Source organism: Dendrobates tinctorius, unplaced genomic scaffold (assembly GCF_039654945.1).
Source record: "Dendrobates tinctorius isolate UK_male_01 unplaced genomic scaffold, ASM3965494v1 ptg000032l, whole genome shotgun sequence".
Taxonomy (NCBI): Eukaryota; Metazoa; Chordata; class Amphibia; order Anura; family Dendrobatidae; genus Dendrobates; species Dendrobates tinctorius.
The window spans coordinates 8,603,978-8,617,685 of NW_027361700.1; positions in this window are offsets into that span (position 1 = coordinate 8,603,978).

The window sequence follows — 13,708 nt, forward strand, 5'->3', positions numbered from 1 at the left end:
CTGGACACTTTTGGATTGTGTGAGGGCCACTGATATCTGAGCGCTATGTCACAGGCTCGATGGCACAGCTGTGACAAAAGTGACGAGAGGATAAGGGAGATTTTGAATTTCTGCACACACTTGTGGACACTGGACACTTTTGGATTGTGTGAGACCCAATGAATATCTGAGCGCTATGTGACAGGCTCGATGGCACAGCTGTGACCAAAGTGACTAGAGGATAAGGGAGATTTTGAATTTCTGCACACACTTGTGGACACTGGACACTTTTGGATTGTGTGAGGCCCAATGAATATCTGAGCGCTATGTGACAGGCTCGATGGCACAGCTGTGACCAAAGTGACTAGAGGATAAGGGAGATTTTGAATTTCTGCACACACTTGTGGACACTGGACACTTTTGGATTGTGTGAGGCCCAATGAATATCTGAGCGCTATGTGACAGGCTCGATGGCACAGCTGTGACCAAAGTGACTAGAGGATAAGGGAGATTTTGAATTTCTGCAGACACTTGTGGACACTGGACACTTTTGGATTGTGTGAGGCCCACTGTTATCTGAGCGCTATGTCACAGGCTCGATGGCACAGCTGTGACAAAAGTGACGAGAGGATAAGGGAGATTTTGAATTTCTGCACACACTTGTGGACACTGGACACTTTTGGATTGTGTGAGACCCAATGAATATCTGAGCGCTATGTGACAGGCTCGATGGCACAGCTGTGACCAAAGTGACTAGAGGATAAGGGAGATTTTGAATTTCTGCACACACTTGTGGACACTGGACACTTTTGGATTGTGTGAGGCCCAATGAATATCTGAGCGCTATGTGACAGGCTCGATGGCACAGCTGTGACCAAAGTGACTAGAGGATAAGGGAGATTTTGAATTTCTGCACACACTTGTGGACACTGGACACTTTTGGATTGTGTGAGGCCCAATGAATATCTGAGCGCTATGTGACAGGCTCGATGGCACAGCTGTGACCAAAGTGACTAGAGGATAAGGGAGATTTTGAATTTCTGCAGACACTTGTGGACACTGGACACTTTTGGATTGTGTGAGGGCCACTGATATCTGAGCGCTATGTCACAGGCTCGATGGCACAGCTGTGACAAAAGTGACGAGAGGATAAGGGAGATTTTGAATTTCTGCAGACACTTGTGGACACTGGACACTTTTGGATTGTGTGAGGCCCACTGATATCTGAGCGCTATGTCACAGGCTCGATGGCACAGCTGTGACAAAAGTGACTAGAGGATAAGGGAGATTGGATTGCTTTTAAAAACGCAGTTTGCAGAGCAGTGGGTAAACAGCAATGCCAGCCTGTCAGGAAGCCTTAAAAGGCAGCCCAACAACCAACACCACTGATACACCACAATATAGCCTCACCTTGCACTGCACACACAGTGACTGATGTGTTGTGCAGGCCAAATCGCTAGCAGCAGAAGCAGTTTTTTTTTCTTCTCAGCAGGACAAAAAAAAAAAATTGGGATTGCTTTTAAAAAAGCAGTTTGCGGAGCAGTGGGTAAACAGCAATGCAGGAATGTCAGGAAGCCTTAGAAGGCAGCCCAACAACCAACACCACTGATACACCACTATATAGCCTCCCCTTGCACTGCACACACAGTGACTGGTGTGTTGTGCAGGCCAAATCGCTAGCAGCAGAAGCAGTTTTTTTGTCTTCTTCCCTGCCTAACGCTCTCCCTACAGAATCAGCAGCAACCTCTCCCTATACTGAGATCGGCAGAAGTAAGATGGCGGTCGGCGTGCACGCCCTTTTATACCCCCTGTGACGCCCACCAAAGCAAGCCAATCACTTGCATGCCCTTCTGAAAGATGGTGGTGACCCCTGCCTATGTCATCACGTTGCCCACAGTGTCCGTGGATCTTGATTGGCTGAAAAAGAGCGCAAAACAAACTTTTGAAACGCGACTTTGGCGCGTAAGTCGCCGACCTCGTGGCCGACCTTATCCTAGGGTCGGGTTTCGTTTCATGAAACCCGACTTTGCCAAAAGTCGGCGACTTTTGAAATTTTTTGACCCGTTTCGCTCAACTCTAGTAATCACTATTACCCAAGTGACCCCCAACCCTTATATTTGATATGCGGTCTGGCCTGTTGGTTAATATTAGGTGTGGCAGTGCCCCCCCTCTTGTTGGGTCCTGAATTAGCTGTGAAAGGTAATTGTCACTCATAGTTGTCAAAAACCTATTACCTTTGCTCAAGAGACCTTCCGGGATTTGCTTGGTCGTGTCCAAGGAGCCATCCGGAGACAGGACACCCAGCTCCGTAGAGCGATTCATACTGAGGAACTTGGCCGAAGGTTCACCTTCCAACAAGACAATGACCCTAAGCACAAAACTAAAATAACAAAGGAATGGCTTCAGAACAACTCTGTGACCATTCTTGACTGGCCCAGCCAGAGCTCTGACCTAAACCCAATTGAGCATCTCTAGAGAGACCTGAAAATGGCTTTCCACCAAAGTTCACCATCCAACCTGATGGAACTATAGAGGATCTGCAAGGAAGAATGGCAGAGGATCCCCAAATCCAGTTGTGAAAAACTTGTTGCATCATTCCCAAGGAGACTCATGGCTGTACAAGCTCAAAAAGGTGATTCAACTCAATACTGAGCAAAGGGTCTGAATACTTATGACCATGTGATATTTCAGTTTTTCTTTTTTAATAAATTTGCAAAAATGTCTGCATTTCTGTTTTTTTTTCAGTCAAGATGGGGTGCAGAGTGTACATTAATGAAAAAAATGAACGTTTTTGAATTTACCAAATGGCTGCAAAGAAACAGAGTTTAAAATGTAAAGGGGTCTAAATACTTTCCGTACCACTGTATGTTTAGTTTGGCCTCCCATTAAATTTAATGGGGTTCGGGTATGTTTGGCAGACCAAGGTTTGCTCATCTTTACACACTAGGGGAGTGGTCCAGGTCATACATACGTATTGACTGACCTATCAAAATCTAAAGAGGCATGTATTACATTCCTCATTACATTGTACCACCCAGAGGACCACCAGTGGCATCTATATTTTTATACTATATTTTTTATGCACTTTTATTGCACTATGCAACTCTGCACTTACTTTTTGTCACACAAATATGCAATTTTTGCATATACATGTTACACCCGGTCCCAGTCCTGGCGCTGTGTCCAGGTCTGCTGTTGTGCCCCGTTCTGGGCACTCACCTCGAGCCTCACACGCTGTCCTTAGGCAGCAGCCGGCCTCCTCTGGGTCTCATGCTGCTGCTCAGCATTCAGCTCTCTCTCCTGCCTCCACCTCCTGGCGTCCTGTCGGCAGATCTGTAACTAAAGCTATTAGGGCACGCCCCCCCGCTGCCTACCACCTGGACTCTAGTTCTTCCAAGATGACTTCGTCATCTTCATCTCCCGAAGCTATGGATGTAGATCGAGTAAGTCTGGCCAGCCGCCGCCAGGAGGCGCGTTGCAAAGACAGAAGCTGTCTATATTGTGGTAGTTCCGAATACCTGATCCGCTCCTGTCCAAAGAAGTCGGGAAACTCCTGTGCCTAGGCTCAGTAGGAGAGGCCACCCTAGGTAGAGAACATTCCTCTCCTTCGTTGCAGATCTCAGTCTCCGTGACCTGCGGAGCAATACAATTTTCTGGACTCTGTCTGTTGGATTCCGGAGCCGCCGGGAGTTTTATCCAGCAGGCGCTTGTGGATCATTACCACTTACCAGTTCAGGCTCTTCCCAATCCATTGTGGGTAACCGCTGTCGATGACCAAACACTGACTGAACCCATCCAGTTCCAGACTGAGCCAGTAGAACTCCGGGTAGGTCTTATGCATTCTGAAAGAATCCGTTTTTATGTGTACCCTGGTTTGTCTCACCCCTTGCTTTTAGGTTTGCCTTGGTTTCAGAAACACAAACCAGTCCTTTATTGGCGTACAGGCGAAATTCTACGTTGGGGAGATTCCTGCTCGGACCGTTGCTTAACCCGGATTGAACCAGTTTCACCCCCGGTCCAACCTGCTACCCTGCCTGGATTACCATCCGCTTACTGGTCCTTCTCGGATGTCTTCGGGAAAAAGGAGGCTGAAAAACTTCCCCCCCACAGGTTATATGACTGTCCAATAGATCTTCTTCCTGGAACATCTCCTCCCAGTGGGAGAGTTTACCCTCTTTCCCAGGCAGAGACTCAGGCTATGTCAGATTACATCCAGGAGAATTTGGCCAGAGGGTTTATCCGAAAATCATCACCGGCAGGAGCAGGCTTCTTCTTCATGAAGAAAAAGGACGGATCCTTGCAGCCCTGTATCGACTACCGGGAACTGAACCAGATCACGGTAAAAAACAGGTACCCTTTGCCTCTACATTCAGAACTGTTTGACCATCTCTGAGGGGACAAGATCTTCACCAAGCTGGATCTCAGAGATGCCTACAACTTGATCCAAATCAGGGATGGAGACGAATGGAAAACAGTCTTCAACACCAATGATGGTCACTACGAGTACCTGGTAATGCTGTTTGGTCTAAGCAATGCACCTGCTGTTTTCCAAGAGTTCATCAATGACATTTTCAGGGATCTGCTTTAGACCTGTGTTGTTGTCTATCTGGACGACATTCTGATTTTTTCCACTGACTTGGTCTCGCACCGGAGGCAAGTATGCCTAGTCATACAGAGGCTCAGGGAGAACAGACTGTATGCCAAGTTTGAAAAGTGCCTCTTTGAACAATCCTCTTTGCCTTTCCTCGGTTACATTGGTTCCTCCACAGGATTAAAAATGGATCCAGAGAAGTTATCGGCTGTACTCAAGTGGCCTCGTCCGTCTGGGCTGTAGGCCATACAGCGATTTCTGGGCTTCGCCAACTACTACAGACAATTCATTCCTAATTTCTCCACCCGAGTGGCGCCCATCTCTGCTCTGACCTGGAAAGGTACAAATCCAAAGGATTGGCCTCCTGATGCTGAGGAGGCTTTTGTTTCTCTCCAAAAGGCCTTTGCCGTCGCACCTGTTCTTCATCGTCCTAACTCTAATGAACAATTTTTTCTTGAGGTCGATGCCATTTCAGTAGGTGCGGGAGCCGTACTAACCCAGAAATCGTCCACCGGGTGAATGCACTCCTGTGGTTTCTTTTCCAAGGTTTTTTCTCCCACAGAGAGGAATTATTCCGTTGGAGATTGGTAATTGTTGGCTATCAAATTGGCTCTGCAGGAGTGGAGGCATCTTCTAGAAGGAGCTCTTCATCAGGTAGTCATATACACCGATCACAAAAACCTTGCTTACCTCCAAACTGCGCAAAGGCTGAATCCTCGTCAAGCCCGCTGGGCTTTGTTTTTTGTTCGCTTTAATTTTGTTCTTCATTTTCACCCAGCTGACAAAAATGTCAAAGCGGACGCACTTTCCAGAGCCTTTCTACCTCCTGATCAAGAAGAAGAACCGCAGCACATCATTGAACCCTCAAGGTTAGTCGCTGTCGCTTCTGATGATCTTACCCGGCCTCCCCCTGGGAAAACTTTCATGTCAGCTTCTGAACGTACTCGTGTCCTTCAGTGGGGTCACTCATCCAAGTTGGCTAGTCACTCCGGTCAGAGAGACTCTGCAACTCATCTCCCGGTACTACTGGTGGCCTGCTATGGCTAAGGACATTCAGGAGTATGTCACAACCTGTCCTTCCTGTGCCCGTAACATGACGGCCAAGCACCTACCCGCAGGTAGGCTTCAGCCTCTTCCAATTTTGTCCGCTCCCTGGCATCACATCGCGATGGACTTCATCACAGATCTTCCGATTTCATCTGGCTGTTCTGTGGTGTGGGTAGTGGTGGACCGCTTCTCTAAAATCGCTCACTTCATTCCGCTACCCGGTCTTCTAACTGCTCCTGAGTTGGTGGATCTGTTCATCTGGCACATCTTCCATCTCCATGGTTTCCCTCTCCAAATGTTTCCGACAGAGGAGTCCAGTTCACCTCAAGATTCTGGAGAGCAGTTTGTAAACTGGTAAGAATTGAACTGGATTTTTCCTCAGCATACCATCCCCAGTCCAATGGACAAGTGGAGAGGACAAGTCAAATCCTGGCTGGATTCCTGCGTCACTTTGTCAACGCGCATCATGACAACTGGGTAGACTTACTGTCCTGGGCTGAATTTTCCTACAACAACCAAGCAAGTGAATCTTCTGGAAAGTCTCCCTTTCAGATTGTCTTCGGACTGCAACCCAGAATACCTCTTCCCATCTCCGGATCATCTGGCGCTCCGGCTGCCGATACTTTCTCCGAAGATTTTTCTAAGGTCTGGAGGGACACCAAAACTACTCTGGAGAAAGCCTCCCAGCATATGAAAAGGCATGCGGACAAGAGACGTTTGGATGTGCCTATCTTTCGCCCCAGAGACAAGGTATGGCTCTCTTCGAAGTATATCCGTTTAAAGATGCCATCCTACAAATTGGTTCCCTGGTTCATCGGACCATTTGAGATCTTGAGACAAATCAATCCAGTCTATTACAAGCTGAAGTTGCCTACTACCCTACGTGTGACTAACTCCTTTCATGTTTCTCTCTTCAAACCAGTAGTTTTGAGCCCCTTCTTAAAGGATCCAGGTACCACTCCTGACTGATCCTGTCTCGGAGGATGATGTTTTTGAGGTAAAACATATCCTGGCCGTAAAAAAGTAAGGGGTAAGACCTACTACCTGGTGGACTGGAGGGGTTTTGGTCCTGAGGAGAGATCTTGGGATCCTAGCGAGAACATCCAGGCTCCTCTTCTCCTTAAAAGATTCTACACAGGCTTGAAGAAGAGGGGGTGTAAAGGGGGGATACTGCTACACCCGGTCCCTGTCCTGGTGCTGTGTCCAAGTCTGCGTCTGCCCCCCGTTCTGGGCACTCACCTCGAGCCTCGCACGCTGTCCTTAGGCAGCAGCCGGCCTCCTCTGGGTCTCATGCTGCTGCTCAGCATTCAGCTATCCCTCCTGCCTCCACCTCCTGGCATCCTGTCGGCAGATCTGTAACTAAAGCTATTAGGGCATGCCCGTCCGCTCTCCTGCCTTCTTAAAGTGACAGTGTGCATTTTTCAAAAAGTGCAATTAACCAGCACTGGCTGCTATTTCTGGCCTCTCCTCCATAGGGAGAGCGCCGGAGCAACGAGTATCAATCATTGCTACATCTGGTTCTCATGCTAACTTGTCTGCGCTGCGTCCGCAGTCTCTGTGCATTCTCTAATGCTATCTGTCTTCACAGAGTATCAGTATCCTGTGCTTCCTGGTTATATCTGCAACCATCTCGGCGAAAGCCATCCCATTCCGCCATCCGAGTCCGAGGACTGTATGACGGTCACTGGAACCGACTCCTTACCAACTACCCAGATCCAGGACCCATCTCATTACAGACTCTGCTGTAACTACTGTTATCCCTTCTGGTCCCACTGGGACAGCTGCCACGTGTTCGAGGTCTAACTGAAGGTAGCACCTGTGTCCTCCGGGTATTCCATTCTGGCCCTGTCTGAGGGGCTTTACTACGGGTACCCGGGGCTCACTAGTCAAGACTCCTTTGGAGCCCCCCGGACAGTGGTCCCGAGGTTCCACTTTAAAAATAAAAACGAATGTGAACTTCACCATCTCTGCCTCCGCTTCCATTCGTTACAATACATTTGTACTTTACCTGCATAATTAAATGCAGAATTACAACCCATGTATTCCCATGTTACGATATTTTCTTTTATGTCACCATTTCTATGCATGCTTATACTTGTTAGATGCCCATGTGGAAATTGATGCAATACCATCTGCTACTGATTGATATATTAATATACTTTTCAGTTTACACCATTGTTTTACATAACACTCAATTTTGATTTTATTGACACATATGAGATCCACATATCAGATCACCTAAAATAGGTGGTTGTATTATAAGTAATCATCCTTTTTATGTTTACTTCTTATGCATTTTTATGCCCTATTTTATATGCAATTTTGACGTTTCACTCACCTATACTCTACGTATAGACAGGTGCTTCTCACAAAATTAGAATATCATCAAAAAGTTAATTTATTTTAGTTCTTCAATAGAAAAAGTGAAACACATAATATATAGAGTCATTACAAACAGAGTGATCTATTTCAAGTGTTTAATTCTGTTAACGTTGATGATTATGGCTTACAGCCCATGAAAACCCAAAAGACATTATCCCAGTAAATTAGAATACCTTATAACACAAGCCTGAAAAATTATTTTAAAATCTGATATGTTGGCCTACTGAAATGTATGTTCAGTAAATGCACTCAATACTTGGTCGGGGCTCCTTTTGCATAAATTAATGCATCAATGCGGCGTGGTATGGAGGCAATCAGTCTGTGGCACTGCTGAGGTGTTATGGAAGCCCAGGTTGCTTTGATAGCAGCCTTCAGATCGTCTGCTTTGTTGGGTCTGGCATCTCTTCTTGACAATACCCCATAGATTCTCTTTTTAAACCAGATATTGGTACTTTTGGCAGTGTGGACAGGTGTCAAGTCCTGCTGGATAATGAAATTTCCATCTCCAAAAAGCTTGTCAGCAGAGGGAACTATGATGTGCTCTAAAAATTCCTGGTAGATGGCTGCGCTGACTTTGGTCTTGATAAAACACAGTGGACCTACACCAGCAGATCACATGACATGGCTCCTCAAATAATCACCGATTGTGGAAACTTCATACTAGATCTCAAGCAGCTTGGATTGTGTGCCTCTCCACTCTTCCTCCAGATTCTTGGACCTTGATTTCCAAATGAAATGCAAAATTTGCTTTCACCTGAAAACAACACCTTGGACCACTGAGCAACAGTCCAGTTCTTTTTCTCCTTGGCCCAGGTAAGACGCTTCTCGCGTTGTCTATTGGTCATGAGTGGCTTAACACAAGATATGCGACACTTGTAGATCATGTCTTGGATATGTCTGTGTGTGGTGGTTCTTGAAGCAATGACTCTAGCAGCAGTCCACTCCTTGTGAATCTCCCCCAAATATTTAAATGGCCTTTTGTTAACAATCCTTTCAAGGCGGTTATCCTGGTTGCTTGTGCACCTTTTTCTACCACATTTTTTCCTTCCACTCAACTTTCCATTAATATGTTTGGATACTGCACTCTGTGAACAGCTAGCTTCTTTAGCAATGACCTTTTATGGCTTACTTTCCTTGTGGAGTCTGTCAATGACTGCCTTCTGGACATCTGTCAAGTCAGCAGTTTTTCCCATGATTGTGGAGCCTACTGAAACACACTAAGGGACCTTTTTAAATGCTTAGGAAACCTTTACAGGTGTTTTGTAAATTTTTCTAATTTACTGAGATAATGACTTTTGGATTTTCATTGGCTGCAAGCCATAATCATCAACATTAATATAAATAAACACTTGAAATAGATCACTCTGTTTGTAATGACTCATTATATTATATGAGTTTCACTATTTGTATTGAAAAACTGAAATAAATTAACAGAATTTTTGCTTTCTTTTTCTCCACTCGTGGTTAGTGGTTGGGTGAAGCCATTTATTGTCAAACTACTGTGTTTTTTCTTTTTAAATCATAATGACAACCCAAAATATCCAAATAACCCTGATCAAAAGTTCACATAACCTGGTGATTTTGGCCTGATAACATGCACAGAAGTTGACACAAATGGGTTTGAATGGCTACAAAAGGTAACATCCTCACCTGTGACCTGATTGCTTGTAATCAGTGTGTGTGCATAAAAGGTGAGTTTCTTGGATGCAGACAGACTCTTGCATCTTTCCTCCTGCCACTGACAGTTCTGCATTGTAAGTCATGGGAAAAGCCAAAGAATTGTCAATGGATCTATGGGAAAAGGTAGCTGAACTGTATAATACAGGAAAGGGATACAAAAAGACATCCAAGGAATTGATAATGTCAGTCAGCAGCGATCAAACTATGACTAACAAATGGAAAATCAGGGCTGTGTAAAAACAAAACCACGGTAAGGTAGATCAACAAAAATTTTGTTCACAACTGCCAGGGAAATTGTCCGGGATGCTAAGAAAAAAACACAAATTACATCAGATGAAATACTGGACTCTCTGAAAAATAGTGGTGTGGCCGTTTCAAGATGCACAATAATGAGGCACTTGAAGAAAAATGGGCTTCAAGCAATCAGGTCACAGGTGAGGATGTTACATTTAGTAGCCATTCAAACCCATTTGTGTCAACTTCTGTGCATGTTATCAGGCCAAAATCACCAGGGTATGTGAACTTTTGATCAGGGTCATTTGGATATTTTGGGTTGTCATTATGATTTAAAAAGAGAAAACACAGTAGTTTGACAATAAATGGCTTCACCCAACCACTAACCATGATTAGAGAAAAAGTTTTGGTGTTATCATTCATATTCTCTGAATCAAGCCAAGAAAGCAAAAATTCTGCCGGGGTATATAAACTTTTGAGCACAACTGTATATGAGTTTCACTTTTTGTATTGAATAATTGAAATAAATTAACTTTTTGATGATATTCTAATTTTGTGAGAAATACCTGTATATTTCTGCAGAAACACTATACATTCTGCATATGATATATACTCATGGAGAATTATGTTTCCAATTTGGATCTATACTAGGATTGTATAAACAATGCAGAAAAAAAACAGCATCACCATTCCTTGGACCCGCAGAAGCACTGGGATAGGTGAGAAATGGCTGTTGAGTCCCCACACCTGCATGTCTCGAACACTGTTTGACATGCAGCATGAGGACTCATCACTAGAGATGGGTGGACACCTGAATGTTTCGGTCTGGTGGGTTTGGCAGAACAGTTACAAAAAGGTCGAGTTCAGGTACCAGAACAGTACCTGGACCTGAACTCCATTCACTTGAATGGGGGGCCCAAACATCCAGTATTTTCCATGCCGTCATGTGCTTCTGATTGGCGGTAACATCATCACCGATCAGACAGCCGCGGTCCCCATGCTGTAAAACGACAGCGTGAGCGCACAGCTTTTATCGGAGATATAAAGTATACAGTTCAAATTCACTGCAGTGAAATTCTTCTGGTGAACTTGCCTCTGCACTGAGATTTTCTTATGGTGCAAGTAGGGATCTCTCTGAGATCACCACAGTTCAGCCGGGATGGGAACGCAGCCTCAGTGACCAGCAGTAACCTCCATGACGTCACCGCTGGTCACTGATGCTGCACTTGCAGCAGCTCATTCACCAGTGGTTTTCAGCCTGGACAGTCACATCTTGGCACTGTCGAGGTTGAAAATGGTTTATCCCCCCCTTACATGGATTATGGCGTGGGATAGGATGAGGAATAGGGCAGGGACATTGTTGGTTTTTTATTTTGTTTTATTACAGGAAACAAGGGATTCAGTGGTATTAAGTGTTAGATAAGTATAACTGTGTTTGTTATTTATAAATAAAAAGTGAAAGTGTTTTGTTTTATTTTGAATAGTAGGAAATAGTCCTACCGGTAATGGTGTTTCCAGGAGTCCATCATGACAGCATCACCAGTAGGAGAAGAACCAAATAAAAACCCCAAACCAATGGACTAAAGGAAATACCTGACAAATATTCAGATAAAATTACCTTTTTTTTTAACAAAAATTGGCAAACTGTAGTACTACATCAAAATAATCTTTAACAATTCTAAAAAGAGGGAATAATACAAAGCATTTAAGGAAACCAGGATGGATGAACACAGAACTTAAACACATGCTAAAAATGAATAAAGAAATTTTTATCAAATGGAATGAGGGAGGCATATCTAAAGAAGAATATAATGCTGTGTGCAGGGCACAAATCAGATTATCTAAAGCAGACAATGAATTAAGACTTGAAAGAGACATCAAAAGCAATAAAAAAAGGATTTGGGGATATGTCAAAAGTAAAATAAAAGTCAAAAGATGCTATAGGATTTTTACAGAATGAAAATGATGAAATGGTAAGAAAGGATGTTGAGAAGGCCGACCTTTTAAATTCCTATTTTGCACCTGTTTTATCTCAGAAAGGAAAAGTAGCATCAACTGATCTTCACTGTCTTATTAAAGGAATAGAAGAATCCAGGATACAGTCATATGTTAAAGTTTGGGCACCCCTATTAATGTTAAACTTTTTTCTTTACAACAATTTTGTTTTTTGCAACAGCTATTTCAGTTTCATATATCTAATAACTGATGGACTCAGTTATATTTCTGGATTCAAATGAGGTTTATTGTACTAACAAAAAATGTGCAATCTGCATTTAAACAAAATTTGACCGGTGCAAAAGTATGGGCACCCTTATCATTTTCTTGATTTGAACACTCCTAACTACTTTTTACTGACTTCCTGAAGCACTAAATTGGTTTTGTAACCTCATTGAGCTTTGAAATTCATAGCCAGGTGTATCAAATCATGAGAAAAGGTATTTAAGGTGGCCACTTGCAAGTAGTTCTCCTGTTTGATTCTCCTATGAAGAGTGGCATCATGGGCTCCTCAAAACAACTCTCAAATGATCTGAAAACAAAGATTATTCAACATAGCTTTTCAGGGGAAGGATACAAAAAGTTGTCTCAGAGATTTAACCTGTCAGATTCCACTGTGAGGAACATAGTAAGGAAATGGAAGAACACAGGTACAGTTCTTGTCAAGCCCAGAAGTGGCAGGCCAAGAAAAATATCAGAAAGGCAGAGAAGAAGAATGATGAGAACAGTCAAGGACAATCCACAGACCACCTCCAAAGACCTGCAGCATCATCTTGCTGCAGATGGTGTCACTGTGCATCGGTCAACAATACAGCGCACTTTGCACAAGGAGAAGCTGTATGGGAGAGTGATGCGAAAGAAGCCGTTTCTGCAAGCACGCCACAAACAGAGTTGCCTGAGGTATGCAAAAGCACATTTGGACAAGCCAGTTACATTTTGGAAGAAGGTCCTGTGGACTGATGAAACAAAGATTGAGTTGTTTGGTCATACAAAAAGGCATTATGCATGGAGGCTAAAAAACACAGCATTCCAAGAAAAACACTTGCTACCCACAGTAAAATTTGATGGAGGTTCCATCATGCTTTGAGGCTGTGTGGCCAATGCCAGCACCGGGAATCTTGTTAAAGTTGAGGGTCGCATGGATTCAACTCAGTATTAGCAGATTCTTGACAATAATGTGCAAGAATCAGTGACGAAGTTGATGTTACGCAGGGGATGGATATTTCAGCAAGACAATGATCCAAAACACCGCTCCAAATCTACTCAGGCATTCATGCAGAGGAACAATTACAATGTGCTGGAATGGCCATCCTAGTCCCCAGACCTGAATATCATTGAACTTCTGTGGGATGATTTGAAGCGGGCTGCCCATGCTCGGCGACCATCAAACTTAACTGAACTGGAATTGTTTTGTAAACAGGAATGGTCACAAATACCTTCATCGAGGATCCAGGAACTCATTAATAGCTACAGGAAGCGACTAGAGGCTGTTATTTTTGCAAAAGGAGGATCAACGAAATATTAATGTCACTTTTATGTTGAGGTGCCCATACTTTTGCACCGGTCAAATTTTGTTAAAATGCAGATTGCACATTTTCTGTTAGTACAATAAACCTCATTTGAATCCAGAAATATATCTGAGTCGATCAGTTATTAGATATATGAAACTGAAATAGCTGTTGCAAAAACCAAAATTGTTATAAAGAAAAAAGGTTAACATTAATAGGGGTGCCCAAACTTTTACATATGACTGTATCTATAAACAGAAAGATAGTGGGGAAACACTTAGCTAACAAATGA